The sequence below is a fragment of the Kogia breviceps genome, chromosome 2, assembly GCF_026419965.1.
Source record: "Kogia breviceps isolate mKogBre1 chromosome 2, mKogBre1 haplotype 1, whole genome shotgun sequence".
NCBI lineage: Eukaryota > Metazoa > Chordata > Mammalia > Artiodactyla > Physeteridae > Kogia > Kogia breviceps.
This window is the reverse complement of record NC_081311.1, coordinates 191,919,762-191,934,568: the sequence shown is the minus strand read 5'-3', so window position 1 is coordinate 191,934,568 and position 14,807 is coordinate 191,919,762. Positions and strand designations below refer to the sequence as shown.

Here is a 14,807-nt window from a genome sequence, read left to right as displayed (position 1 = left end):
TTCCTATATACTTTGTCAACATAAAGTGTAATTGATAAAAGTGTGCCTTTTAGAAGTGTCCTATTTTTTTCTCATGCTGTATTGTAGTAAGGACACTCACAGTTTCATTACTCCATTATTAAGTCTGATTTGTGGATTCTCCAGAAAGGAAGAGTTCAGGCTTTTAATTTCTTACCACCAGTAGCAGGAAGATGGACTGACCATCACTCATATAGCAATGGCCTTGCTCTTAAGCATGGACCACACAGCTCTCTCCATGACCTGGCGCCTAAATGCCCCCTCCAGCTTCATCATACCCCTTCCATCACCCTCTGACTCCTACTTTGTGCTCCCTGCTTACCAGACCCAGATTCCTTCATGCCTCTGTGCCTTTGTTTATCCTGTTCCCTCCCCCAGACTGCCTTTCCCTACCTTCTTTGCCAAGACTGCTCCGACTCATTCTTCGTGACTCTGTGTAGACCCCACTTCCTCCAGCAAGTGTTCCCTGGTCGCCCCAGGTGGGCCCTTTTGTACCTGGGGGGCACCCACCCCCATCTACGTTAGCACTTGCCTCTCCATGCTGAAATTGACCATGGCTCTGTCTCCTCTGCTTTGCGCAGGGTGAGGTCATCGTTTGTCACCAATGCCTTAGAGTCATCTGTCACCCAGTGCGGTGTGCTCATAAGTGGTGGCTTCAGAGGGTGATCACCGGCTGAGCTGTCATGGGAGCATTGACTTCTTCTAATAAACTGAGTTAATAATAGATCAAAGCCACACAATGAGAAGATCAATAAAGAACGTGCTGCTTCTGATCCCTTGGATTTCTGGGTCCAACTCTTTCTTAGGAGTCTAACCCAGCTAGAAAAGTTTACATTCAGTAAATACCGTGAAACACATAAAATATTCTTTTTCATTTTTTTCTTTCTTTTCCTTTTATTTTTACATTTCAAGGCCGTGTACTGTTCTCTTGCCAAAGTCAAAAGAGCTGAGAAGGGTAAAGCATGTGTGAGTGGGTGTGCATATGTTCCATGAGTTTCTGGCCATTTTTGTTTGAAGACGGCATAATTTCATGGCTCTGGAAAAAGCTGTCAACTAGATACTCCACGGTAGGGTATCTCAAATTTTCACGTGCCAACCAAACACCTGGGACTCTTAATCAAGAATGCAGATTCTGACTCAGTAGATATGGCAAGGGTCGTGCTGTTGTGCATTTGTGACAAGCTCTTAAGGGATGTCCATACTACCAGTCCGTGGACCACATTTAGAGCACAAGGCAGTAGCATTCAGATGGCGTCTCAGCATTTTCATCTGGTGAGACTTTTAAAACAAAATTGTCTCCTTCTGTTTCCAAATGCTCAAGTAAAAAAGCGCCACAGATGATCTGATTATAAGCAACCTGAACAGACCTCATATTGTTGTCTTCCTGGGCTTGCGCGGGACATTTTGGAGTCTAGGCAAGCAGGCTCATGGCACAGAAACAAGACATCCGGCGTCCTGATGACCTTCAGCTCTTTTTCCTGGTGGTCGGGTTTAGAGTGAAAGGAGGCACATCTCACCATTCTCTCTAGTAAAATTTTACTAAGAGTTCGCTGTTCATTTTGTGGCATTCCCGAAACCAGTTTACTGGCTCCATTTCCATTGGGTGAGGAACAGAATATTCTTGTAGGAGAATATCCTTGTATCCAGATATTAGGAAATCTTTCCCATTTGTTCCAGAAAACCCCTGTGTATGAGTTTCCTAGGGCCACCGTAACAAAGTACCATAAACTTGGTGGCTCCAAATAACAGAAGTTTCTTCTCTCACAGTTCTGGAAGCCAGAAGTCGAAGTCAAGGTGTTGGTAGAGCCATGAGGCCATGCTCCCTGCGAAGCCTGCAGGGGAGAATACTTCTTTGCCTCTTTAAACTTCTGGTGATTCTTGGAATTCCTTGGCTTCTGGCTGCATCACCCCAGTCTCTGCTTCCATCTTCACATGGCCTTACTCCCTGTGTGTCTCTTATGAGGACCCCAGTCATTGGATTTAAGATACACCCTGAATTCAGGATGTCCTTAGATCATTAATACATTCATACATCCTATTTGGAAATACATTTCCAAATAAGATCACATTCACAGGTGTTGGGGCTTGGGACTTGGACATATCTTTTGGGGAGTTACTGTTTGATCCACTGTACCCTGAATCCATTGTGGAATCAGTATGTGAAGGTTGGTGCAAGAGAATAATACATACAAACACCCTATTCTGTGCAGAGCAGAGTGGGAGGTGCATCCTCCCAAGAGGGGCCTGGGAAGATGCCAGTGCTATTGTTCCATCCCTCCAAGTAACTGTAATGATAATTAAAGAAACAGTAATGAACAGGTATTAGCTTTTTATATGTGGCAGAGCCTGTGCAAAGAACGTTTTTAAAGTTTTCATTTAATCTTTGCAACTATGAGATACCTGTCATTTAATGCTATCACAGATGGATTCCTTCATTTGTAAGCTTTCTTTCAGATAATGGCCTCTATTTATTTATTTCTTCCTCTTTTTTCCTACCCACTGATCGAGCTTCCTAGCTGTCCAGCCAGCAGTCTACTGATCTGCTCAGTTATTTTTACGCCATCTCATTCCAGAAAGCATGAAGACATTTTTCAAGAATATGGATTGTTAGTGCCTGTAAGTCGTGATTTGTCATTCATTAATTACTTAGATAATAATAAGATTTAGGAGCCAATGCTGATTGATGTGAAGGTAAAGTATTTCTAAGGCAGTTGGAAAAGATCCTTCAATTGATCAAAAATTCACTGTCTACACAGCTTTTCAGTTGCTATCTGATTGCACAAAGCATGATGTATTATTCTCCTTGCATAAAGTAAGGTTCATATTTCACCACCTGTCTCCCTGGCCAATTAGTTTGCCACTAGAGAGGAGGGAGTTTGTCCTCAGCTTTCAAAACAATGGCTATTTAATAAATGAGTTGGGCTTCCCTGGTGGCGCAGTGGTTGAGAGTCCGCCTGCCGATGCAGGGGACACGGGTTCGTGCCCTGGTCCGGGAAGATCCCACATGCCGCGGAGCGGCTAAGCCCGTGAGCCATGGCCGCTGAGCCTGCGCGTCCGGAGCCTGTGCTCCGCTACGGGAGAGGCCACAGCAGTGAGAGGCCCGCGTACCACAAAAAAAAAAAAAAAAAAAGAGTTAACAAGCAGAAAATACATGGAGGGCAAGGTGTTTAGTGCCTTCTAGGATGCTTCACTGTGTCTTAATATACTGAACCTCAGTTGGCACTGAACCATCCCTCAATATTTAGCTGTTTTCTTTTAGGCTTCATTTCAGGATCTAGAATCATTTAAAATCAGATTTTCCTGGAAATCAATATCATTGCATAGATAGGATTCCAAGATTCCAATTGTGAGCACAGAAAGAAAGGAATATGCAGTCTCTTTACTGGTGGACAATCAGAGCTAAACCAGAATCAAATGATTCTAAATGGCTGCTTTTAAAGATGAGAATATGTATTTTGTGCCGGATTACTGCTATTGAAATATTCCATTGTCAAAAAAAATATTCAATGTCGGATTTTCAAATTATTTTGGTCCTAACACGTGAACTTGAATTTATGTGTAGGTAGTAAATCCTTTAGCAACATAATGGACAACAGCTTATTTCTTTAGGTTCTTCCTTACTTATCCAATCTACACAGATTCCATCGCCTGAAAAAGAGAGAATGCATTGTGTAGTGTCCTGCTTTAGCATAAACTGGGCTCTATCTGCCTGGAGCCCATCTGGGCTCCACCTCTCGCCAACTCTGTGGTTTTGGGCAAAGTACTTCCACCCTCTGTACCTCAGTTATTTTATCCTTCAAATGGGGTTATTTGGAGTCTCCATGTTATAGAGTGGATGGGATGGTGAAATAAGAAAACACATGTGAAATGGTAAGCACAGACTTGCCCTAAAGCAGCTCCATCCAGTAGGAATATAATATGAACCACACTGGTAATTTTAAATTCTGATAGACTCATTAAAAAGTGAAAACAGGTGAAAATAATTTTAATACTATATTTTATTTAACCCAGTATATTCAAAGTATTTTTTATTTCAACATGTGATCAGAATTATTAATGTCATATATTACTTTACCTGTCTCTGGCCACCAACACTAATGATTCTGATTCACTTGGTCTGGGGTACAGCCCTGGTCTGGGTGTGTGTGCAGAGCTCCCAGCTGGTTCTAATGTGCGTACTAAGAGTCAGGCCGGTGTCCGAGGAAAATCACTTTCCCATACCCACAAAATAGAGGATGCTGTTGGCTGTAACAGCTTAACAATGTTATTGGTAAGAATTGAATATGGTACTGATGATGAAATGTGTTGTAAAATATGAAACACCACAAGGAGGGAAGAGCTTTTCGTTATTAATCATTATGTCAAAATAGGGAGGGAAGGCAGTCGTCAATGGAATCACCTTCTGAAGATATGCTAAGAACCTAGGCAGTCCTTCCTTTGATTCCACCGACTCCTGCCTTTCCTTGAAAAGAGGTGCATTTTTCTTTTATTTTCTGAAGCTGATGTTTACTAAGCACTATCTTGGTGGCAGGCTGTATGGATAATGGGAAAAGCATGTTTTTAGAAGTAAGGTTCGCTAGAGGCGAGTGCCAGATCCCTCTGTTTCTTAGTCTGGGTCTTGGTTTCCTTATCTGCAAATGGGATGATTGATACATACAAGGCTGGGCTTTTTTTTTTTTTCTTAGAATGCACACAGCTGGGCTTTTGTAAGGACTGATATAAATGATGGACATAAAGTATGTAGCTCAGGCTCTGGCCTCCCTCCCAGGCATTCTGCTGGGCCCTGGACATGCGTGTGGTTCTGGGTGACTCGGGGAACCAGCAATCCTTGTAGCAGTTTAAGTCACTAGCGGCATTTGAACGATTATCATAGCTGGTGAGCACACACTTCCCAGAGCCCGCACTCCTGGACCCCCCTCTCTCGCACACTGACATAGGAACTCTTTTTTCCCTTTCCATAGATAATATCTCAAGAGATTTGTTCTAATCTATGTCCAAATGGACTGTTTCCTTCTGTCCTGAGGGGAGAGATTGGGTTTAGCATGGCTGAATTGGTTATTCAGCTTTTAACAGCCCGCAGCCGGAAGGAAGCCCTTTGTTGCTGATTGAATCTCCCCTTGGGAGTGCGGGAAGCTGTTTGAGTGAAGTGTGCCCAGATCAGATTGGAGTCCAGGCTAAAGGAAGTGCCCCCATCTCGGTGGCTTATGGAAATTCCTTCCTATTATTCTAAAACTGAGATAAATGAAACAATCACATGTTACAACATTGTGGGCTTTCTTGCACAAATTTATTTCAAAAGCTTCTTGACCATTAAAAAAAAAAAAATTCACCCAGGACATAACCATCCAGTGGGTCCTGGTGACTCCATGACTGGTTTACCACGAGTTCTGTTTACTGTTTGGGAGCTTTGTCAGAGCAGTGCACGTGGTTCTGTGGTGCCAGAGACATCTGTGTCTGTGCCTCTCTTTATTTTCCTAGGTGAAGAAATTCAGGTTTATAGAGAGTTGGGGACCCACCTAAAACCTTGCACCCACGATATTTACAGCTGGCATTGGTGGGTGGCCTCCTTAGCCAGGTGGGATGTGAAATGCTTCATGTGGGTTATCTCATTTCATCCCACCCCTTAACTTAATATGAGTTAAGCACTAATATTATACCGATTTTATGGGTAAGTCACTTCTCCCAGGTTCCATATCTAGGAAGCAATAGAGACAAGATAAAAACCTAAGAATTTCAGCAGGGCATTTCTGAGGGAGTACTGCCTATACTGGGTGTATGTAAGTTGGAAGTTCACTGTGATAATTAACAATTTACTGAGTTCAAAGCAACAGGGGAGATGCCATAAGACAGTTCATGATTAATTCCTAATGAGTGATACAGTCAATAATTGCTCTATGAGTTCAGACTAATTTGAGTCTAATGTATTTTTAAAAATCACATAAAACATATAGTTGGCTACTCACAGCTTCATAACGCTCTATGTTTCCTACCATGAAGTCAATTCTGAGTCTATTCTTAGTTGTATTGTGAGCATATATGCTACTCACATTAAACATTTCTTGGAAACATTTACATTTGTAGTGTTGTTTTGTCAGGTTAATTAAAGCTGTCCCACAGCAGTGTATGCAGAGGCCATTCAGAGGAAATTTATTTGAAAGGTTGTCTATAACATAAGCTGAACCAAATAAGTGAGTGACAGTGGCAGAGGATGCGAATTCATTCATACAGATTGAGTCCCACTCATTTGGTAGCATTGCTTCAGCAGAGGAAGTGGAAGGGTAAATGAGACGTCTACTCAAGGAATTCAGAGTCTTGCAGAAAAGAGAAATAAGCCAGTTAAGGTAGAATTTCTTGAACAGGGAGGTAAGAAGCCTAATAAGAAATATCAGTCTGATACAGGAGAGCATCTTGCTGTTGTTTGGGATGCAAGGGGGGGCAGTATTTTTAGCAATTGCTGAATCATCAGTCTGGGAAGAGTTCCTCGGTTTGTAAAATCTAGCATATTAGTCCAGACAACTTTCGTAACCGGTGGCCTTGAAACCCAGGTAGTTTAACACAATGAGCCTTTGTTTCTTGTGTCAGCAAAAAGTCCAGTATGGATTGTCCACGAGGGGCTCTGCTCCAGGGTCTAGGATCTCAGCTCTTGCCCTCTGGTCACTGGGCTCACCGCACCCGGAGTCCTTGGCTTCCTTCCCTGGATCCTTTGCATCTGGTTGACAGACAGAGGAAGAGAGAATGTGGACCCTGTGCGTCCTCCTAAAGATGACCTACATCAGCACCATGACCACACCTTGCTGCAGGGGGCTGGTGACAGTCCTGTAGCAGAGTACTCAGGTCCAAGAGGGGACCCTTAGGTTGCTAGGCACCAGAGTCTCTCCCACACCTAGATTTTTTTTTTTTTTTTTTTTGATAGAAATCTACCATCTCTGCAGCATGTACCCCTGCATCCTTTCATGATGAAAGGAAAAACTCTTAGCCCTAAGGAGGTTAAACTCTGTTAGTGTATCTGATGAATAAGGTTTATCCTCCCTGCCTGTCAGACCTGCAGTTTGACCACGGAGGTCACCTCCGTCTTCATTGGTTTCCTTGGTGCCAAGAGACTGGATAACATCTCTGCTACAACTGCAAGGAACTAAAGGATCCAGTCCCGGAGAGAGGGCATTTCCGCCAGTCCCTTATTGAAAGTTGCCCGGAAGCTGTCCTGTGTTCCAGACTGCATGGCAAATGGAAATCAGTTGTGCTTTTTTTTTTTTTTTTTTTTTTTTTTTTTTTTTGCGGTACGCGGGCCTCTCACTGCTGTGGCCTCTCCCGTTGCGGCGGAGCATAGGCTCCGGACGCGCAGGCTCAGCGGCCGTGGCTCACGGGCTCAGCCGCCCCGCGGCATGTGGGATCTTCCCGGACCGGGGCACGAACCCGCGTCCCCTGCATCGGCAGGCGGACCGCCAACCACTGCGCCACCAGGGAAGCCCTGGAAATCAGTTTTACTGGCCTGAATCCCCCCAGAGCGCTCTGTACCTGGTTTTTCCCATTCTGAGCACTGTCAGGTAGAGGGCTCCCTGGACAGATGCCGTGTATAACCGTACCGAGAGCGTTCTTCTCCTGTGGAGTCTATTGAGATAAGAGGGATTTGATGAGAATGACTGAGCCCTCAGTCTGTGAAGAGAACGACACACATCTCCCTGCCTACTTGTCGTCAAGCACCAGAGAAGGTGCAGAGCAGCTTCTCGTCTCCACTTCATTTCTCTGCCCTGAGGATAAGGTGAGAGCTCTGAACTCGTTCTGGGAGGAACCATCTCTGCTTAGGTCTTAACCTTCCTCCTTACTTGGAGGCCCACATGGTTCTTTCTCTTGATCAGCTTCTTGCTTCAAAACCCTGATGACTGAGTCTTGGGCTCTCTATGAGTTTCCTATTGCTGCCACAAACTTAACCAATTAAAATAATACATTTATTCTAGTACATTTCTGTAGGGCTGGAACAGTACTCAGCTAAAATCAAGGTGCCAGCATGGCTACATTCCTTTCTGGAGGATCCAGGAGAGAACTCATTTCCTTGTCTCCTCCAGTTTCTAGAGGCTGCCTGCATGCCTTTGTGTGTGTCCCTTCCTGCATCTTTCAGGCCAGCAGTGGCTGATCAAGTCTTTCCCATGATGCTTCACTCTGATGTGCTTCTGCCTTCCTCTTCCATGTAAAAGGACCCTTATGAGGGCATTGGGCTCACCTGGATAATCCAGGATAATCTTCCTCTTTTAACGGCGGATGATTAGCAACCTGTGAATCCAGAACCTGTGACTATGTTACATTACATGGTAGAGGAGAGTTAACAGATGGAATTAAAGGTTCCAGAGAATAAGATGGGGACGTCTTTGGGAGGCCTTTATCCTGCGTGCCTCTGGCTCTGCAAACACCTTCTCTGGTGGTCTTAGACCAACAGTTCGAGCGAAGAGGAGGCATCTGAAGCTGCTGATAGAGAGTCCAGTGTCTAAGAGCAGAAAGTCTGGGATTTTTCGCTTTCTTTGTGACCTTGGGCAAACTCTCTCTTCCTCGTGCCTCTCTTCCTTGAATTATTAGTTGGACATGATAATAGGACTGCCCTCGTAGAATCATTGTGGTTTTAAATGAGATAACGCACACAGAAATTTTGCATTGCATTTAGGCCATAGTTAGAGCGGATAGGCTAGCTGTCAGTAATGATTGAATTATGATTGTCGATCACCCAGGGCCGGGCTGTGTCCTATGCAGCTAGCCTCTGCAGACACCTGCGTTAGCCTTTGCATTCTCTGGGTGATGGCAAAGTTGTCTTTCAAGTTTCTTACAGGGGAGCATGAGAACCCTTTTAGAAGTAGAAACTCTGTTTATATTTGTCACCACGATTGGACACTAGGTATTGATGCTTTCTCATCCCATGTCCAGTATCCTGCGTTCACACCAGGGCCGAGATCCCTTTTCCACCCTCCCCAAGTTCTGCATGGGGAGGAAACCCTTGTCAAGCAACTTCACCAACTGCTTGGAGTGTGTAAAACACAGACTATCTCTTAGGTAACAGACCACTTGAGGACTGGTTCAGTAGGAACAGGTTAGCTGTATTTTGAGACGTGTGGATGGTGCAGTGGGTCTATTTGATGAATCAAAGGGCTGTCTAGCGGCGAGGCCTTATTCTGTGATGTCAGGCTTCCCTGAGCATCTGGCCTGCCAAGGAGCAGGTAAGTGCAGGGAAGGGTTTCCAACGTGGAACCTTTTGTTGCTGATCATCCGTGGCAGAGAGGACCCAGCTCTGCCTCGGATTTTGATAGTTGTCCGTCGCCAAAGCGGGCCTGGGGTAGATCTGATCTGAGCACCAGAGCTTTGAGTGGACTAAATCGTCTTGGGGAGTTAAAGGATCTTGGACTTTCGGACTTAACTTTTTTTGTTGTTGTTGTTATTTTGCGGTACGCGGGCCTCTCACTGCTGTGGCCTCTCCCGTTGTGGAGCACAGGCTCCGGACGCACAGGCTCAGCGGCCACGGCTCACGGGCCCAGCCGCTCCGTGGCACGTGGGATCCTCCCGGACCGGGGCACGAACCCGTGTCCCCCGCATCAACCACTGCGCCATCAGGGAAGCCCTGGACCTACCTCTTTATGAGTGGGCACAGAGAGAGATTTCTCTAAATTCTATAGAAGTAGCTGATGGAAGAGGAGGAATCTGGCCCTGTGTGTATGTGTGTGTGTGTGTGTGTGTGTGTGTGTGTGTGTGTGTGTGAATGTGTGTGTGTGTCTTTAAATATTATTGTTGCCTGTGTCAGAAGCACACGAAGGAGGCAGTGATTTTTTTTTTTTTTTTTTTTTTTTTACCTGAGTTGCATTGTTGTTATATGTGAGAAGCCTGGTTTTTATTCTTTGGGAAAAAATGCACTGGATCATTAGGGAGGCTTCATTTCCTTTGTAGTTTTCTAATTCCCTTTACACAAAATGTTGTCTGATGTGATAAAAAAGAACCTATTTTAACTTGTAAACTAGCACATAGAAACATTTTATTAAGCTGTTAACATATACAATCTTAATGTAAACAATTACAATCCTATTGAAACTGAGTTTAGAGCATAAAATAATTATAATAGTATGATGTTCTAGTTTTACAATATAAGAAGAGACGCTTCTATAGAAGAAAGGAGGGGATTATACACCTTCAAATGCAGAAGAGATCAATGAAGTCTTTTCCCCCTATCATTTTATACTCCTTCAACTTGATCCTTTTGGGCAATGAGAGGATATCTTGACCAAGAGGCAGGTCTTCTAGAAAGGAACCCCAAATTTTAAGCTTTGATCAAATGTTGTACCTTTCCGTGTCACTTCCGCTCTGGCTGACTTTTAACTCTCAGTTGGACAGTCATGTTCAATCAGAGTGCCATTCTAAAATGGGATTTAAATTTTACATTGATGTGGTCACTCCAGGTTTCTAACCAAACGAACTCTCTCACTTCTCTGAATTTTTTGTATATATATTTCTTTTCACGTGTTTAGTTCACCATTCATGGAGTCCCCACAATAAGTTATGCTATCGGTGCCCTGCCTTTGGGTCTTGAATTTCCTGCCTCAGAATGGTCGTGTCAAAGCCAGTGGGTGCAAATCTGCCTGCATAATGTGGTTAATATAAACCACATCTGCTGCCTAATGTGTGGGAAGGTAGGGAATAAAGTAGGAGCCCGTTCTGTGTTTCTACCCTCCCTCTCCCAAACCTCATCCGCTCCCTTACTTCTCTGAATTAAAATGTTCTTCTCTGATAGACACATATTTTAAGAATTCCTCACCTGGTTTCTAACTTACTGGTTTTATAGGGCAAGATTTGGGGAGTGGGCGGCTGGGGGCTGGAGAGAAGAAGGCTGATCCTTTAAACTGCGCCCGTGGTTAAAAGGCGATGCGGAAAAGCATTGGGTCCTGAGCATTCCCCAGCATCAGGCAGCTTCCCCAGTGCGGCCACAGCCCTGGGCAGGAACCAGGCCTCTTGCTGTTTTGCTCTGGCAGAAGGAGAGAAAGTTCCGAGTCCCTTTAGCGTCAGAGAAATGCAGTGGAGCAAAAAGCCAAAAACTGATGATGGAGATTCAGTTGGGTAAAGGAAGAAAGAAAATTGGGAAGAAAAGCATCAGCAAGGTGCAAGCAAATTACCCAGGCTGCCAAAGAAAACAAACTCCTACTAACTTGCTTTAAATAGGAGACCTGGTTCTCCAATAGCAGGAGAGCTGCTTTCTTTTCTTTTTTTTTTGCGGTACGCGGGCCTCTCACTGTTGTGGCCTCTCCCGTTGCGGAGCACAGGCTCACGGACGCGCAGGCTCAGCGGCCATGGCTCACGGGCTTAGCCGCTCCGCGGCACGTGGGATCTTCCCGGACCGGGGCACGAACCCGCGTTCCCTGCATCGGCAGGCGGATTCTCAACCACTGCGCCACCAGGGAAGCCCAAGGAGAGCTGCTTTCAAACAGAATGGAGGAGCGAGCTTTGGAAAGGCCAGGTGAACCTGATCCAGAAAGGGGGAGAATTATGAGATCAAGGGGGTGGCTGTAAGAGTTGATAATGAATGGGGATGAGAACGTCACTCCTGCATGTGAAACTTTACTTAGGATATATTAGGGTCCCAATTTCTTCTCCACCAACCCCAGGAAACAGCATTTACTAGATGTTTTAACCATAAAGAAGATGTTTCTTCTGAGAGAAGTAGAAAATTTGGGGCACTTAGTGGGCACCTACCACTTTAGCAAGTAGAAACTACTTGAACGTTTTAATGTTGTTTAGATATGAGTACATCAGAAAAACAGACTTTATTTAAAGGCTCTGAGGAGTCCTGTCTTAAAGAAACGGTTCCCTTTTACAACATTTTCCAAACGTATTTAACCATGATAGACCTTTCCCCTTCCTTTAGGCTTTTGCTTTTTACAGAGGCATTGGTTGGTGAAACAAATGTAGGAGTGCTTGTCTATAGCTCTCCTTTTATAAATGAAGAAGTGGGCCAGAGAAAGTGTAATTCTCCAAGATTCCTTATTCTTCAAGGACTGAGGTGAGGTTAGAATCCCAGTGTTTTATACAGAACCCGACCATTGTTAGCTGTTTAAGTAGCCATTAACAATTCGTGGGAATCTATTCCTAATTATGCGTCCCTCTTTAAGATGTCATTTTCTCTTTTCAGAAGAACTGTATTTGATGGTGCCAAGTAAATGAATCCTTTTAGGCAGAAAAGCTAGGGTTCATATACTATGTGATTCTCATGCTTTAGTTGGAGATGATTGGCAAAGAAAGAAAGTTAGTGACTTCTAATAAGAGGCATATATTTCCCTTATAACTGCCAAGACAATCTGAGACAGCTGTGTTAGCAATGATTTCCCAAGTTAATACGCTTAGAATTTTAGTCAAAATGTTCTAGACCCTGTTTTATGTCTTCTCTTACTTCCTTCAATGTATTCAGAACTCAGTATTGCCATTTGTGATGGAGAACATTGGACAGAGGCCATTTGTTGCTTCTGCGATCATTTCCCACCAAGTCAAACTTCCTCAACTTCAAGTTTTCAGTGAGGCACGTGTATACCAGCAAAAGTGCAGTTTCACACATAAGGTCAACAGAACTTTGTTTTCCTAAACACTTCATGTATTTCTATATTGGAAGTTCCTTAAAGGCTACATTTTATCTTGTAGCAGTGGTAGACTTCAAACGTGGCTGTTTTTGTAGAAAGTTTTTTTTTTTTTTTTTTTTAATCAAACATGAAGTGATTTTAACAAGCTATTTTCACAGCTGAGTTCCCAGTGCTGGTGGTTTATGGTGTGTTTCATATGTTCTTACTTTGCTTTCCATTTTTGACTTGTTTATTTTTCATGACACATCTAAATGCCTTCTTGTAAGCAGGACCCTTTTCTTGAGATCCAACTGTGGGGTTATTAGTACAAAGGCACATTACAGGGATCCTTAGTGAGGGGTTAAGAGATACAGTTCAGAAATTATTTTCTTTTCTGACCAAACATATGCATGATGTTTTTCCTCCCATGGAGATAAAACCCAGACTTGAATTTCTGAAAGATTCATGTACTTAGGACTCCAGGGCTTTTGATATTACCCGTCTGATCCTCTTCAGAGAGCCTCACATCATTCTTTTCCAGCTGAACCACTGGGTGGGAAAGATAATTCTAAAGCTTAAGTCAAGAACTATAACGCAGTCCTGAGTCAGATGTGTAATTGTCAAGCTCTCTTCTTTAAGTCATGTGGTCAACTTTTAGTGAAATTACCCCATGACATGGACCTTAAGTGGGTGAAACTGAGATGTCTTTATTGATGATATGTTAAGGGAAAATTGCTGAGTGAAGAGTCTTCCTTTTGAGTGAAGGCTCCAAATTGTCTTCACTCCATTTAGCAGGGATATTGCCTCCAAAACCAATTATTTAGACTAATGCTGACAATGTCCAAAAAGTGCTATCCCCTTTTACTTGATAAAATTAGCATATAAAGGAATTGTGATTTCCTTTCCTAATTCAAATTAATCACAGTTTTTTTTTCCCAAGGCAAAAGAAGGAAAAGCATGATATTTCCTTAGATTCAGCTTCTAAATGAGTGTCTGCTTAAACTTGTAAGAGTAATTCTAATACAAATATGGCTACTTTGCTTATAGACAATGAAACCATTTTGCTTATAGACAAAATTATAGACTTTGCTTACAGGCATTGCTCTATTACGTATATGACTCTTCTCTAACATCATTTGATGTGCTTACAGATTACCCCTGTAAAAGTCACATATAAGATAAAGCTCATATAATTTACTTTCTCTTACATTGGACTTATGCAAAGATGTCTTCTTCACCTCAAAACTTCGAAATCAAATTGGGTGGAACCAAATAGATCAGAAAAATCCTATAATTATTACACATTTAAGGGTGAGTGGTAACTTTATGGCTACAAATGAAATATTTTTTATGACTATGCCCATATCCAGAAGAAACATTTTTCAGTAAAGGACTTATGAGTCTATTTGAATTGGGCAAATGTTGGGTGCAGCATGATTGAGGTGTACAGCGTGTGATGTACTGACAGATTCTAATGTCTATAATGAGCATCTTTGTATGAATGGTTTCTGATATGAAAAGAAATTTGCTTATCAATGCAAGAAAAACCATTGGTATGTTAATTTTATGCAAGCATGTCTTTACTTTCTAATTCATGCCTCCCGATAATGGAATTGTAATTGGATTTCTGAAGGAACATGCATAGCAAGCAATTTAAAAGGAATTCGTTAATCAGAAATTACTCCAGATTTGTGCAATAAAAAATGAAGACATATAACCTTTGTCCAAAAATGCAAAATGGGCAATTTTCCCTAAATGCTATAATTTGAGGGAGGATTACCTACCACAACATGTATACCTCAGTGATGCTTTGAATTTTTCCATTAGAGAATTGAAAGTTTCATCTCTTTGTGTTAAGCATTTTTCTCTCACCTTGGCCTTGAGATGCAGAAATCTAATATAGAGGTAATATACCAAATCATTAATATCTGTATCTCTCCAAGTATTTTCCATTTTTCTGTCTCTAATAGGGGAAACCAGAGTCTTTCTGGGTTTGTATGATTTAGGGATTAGGGAAGGACACATAAGAGTAGCTTCCCTGTCCTTTGAAGTGGGAAATGAGAGGGAATCATAGCTCTGAGACTAACTAGCTGTGTGGCTTTGGCATGTGACTTAATTCCTCAGTCATTATTGCCTTCATCTGTAGGATGCTACTATCATTAGGGTGTGGTGGAGATTTTATCAAATAATACATGTAACATAACGTGGACAGCATAG

General features: G+C 42.9%; 1 protein-coding gene across 1 annotated transcript in view; it reads left to right on the top strand.

Annotated features, from left to right (window-relative positions):
- The window catches only part of PID1 (phosphotyrosine interaction domain containing 1), a 255,104-nt gene that overhangs the window by 176,826 nt on the left and 63,471 nt on the right, over positions 1 to 14,807 (top strand). The window lies entirely within an intron of this gene.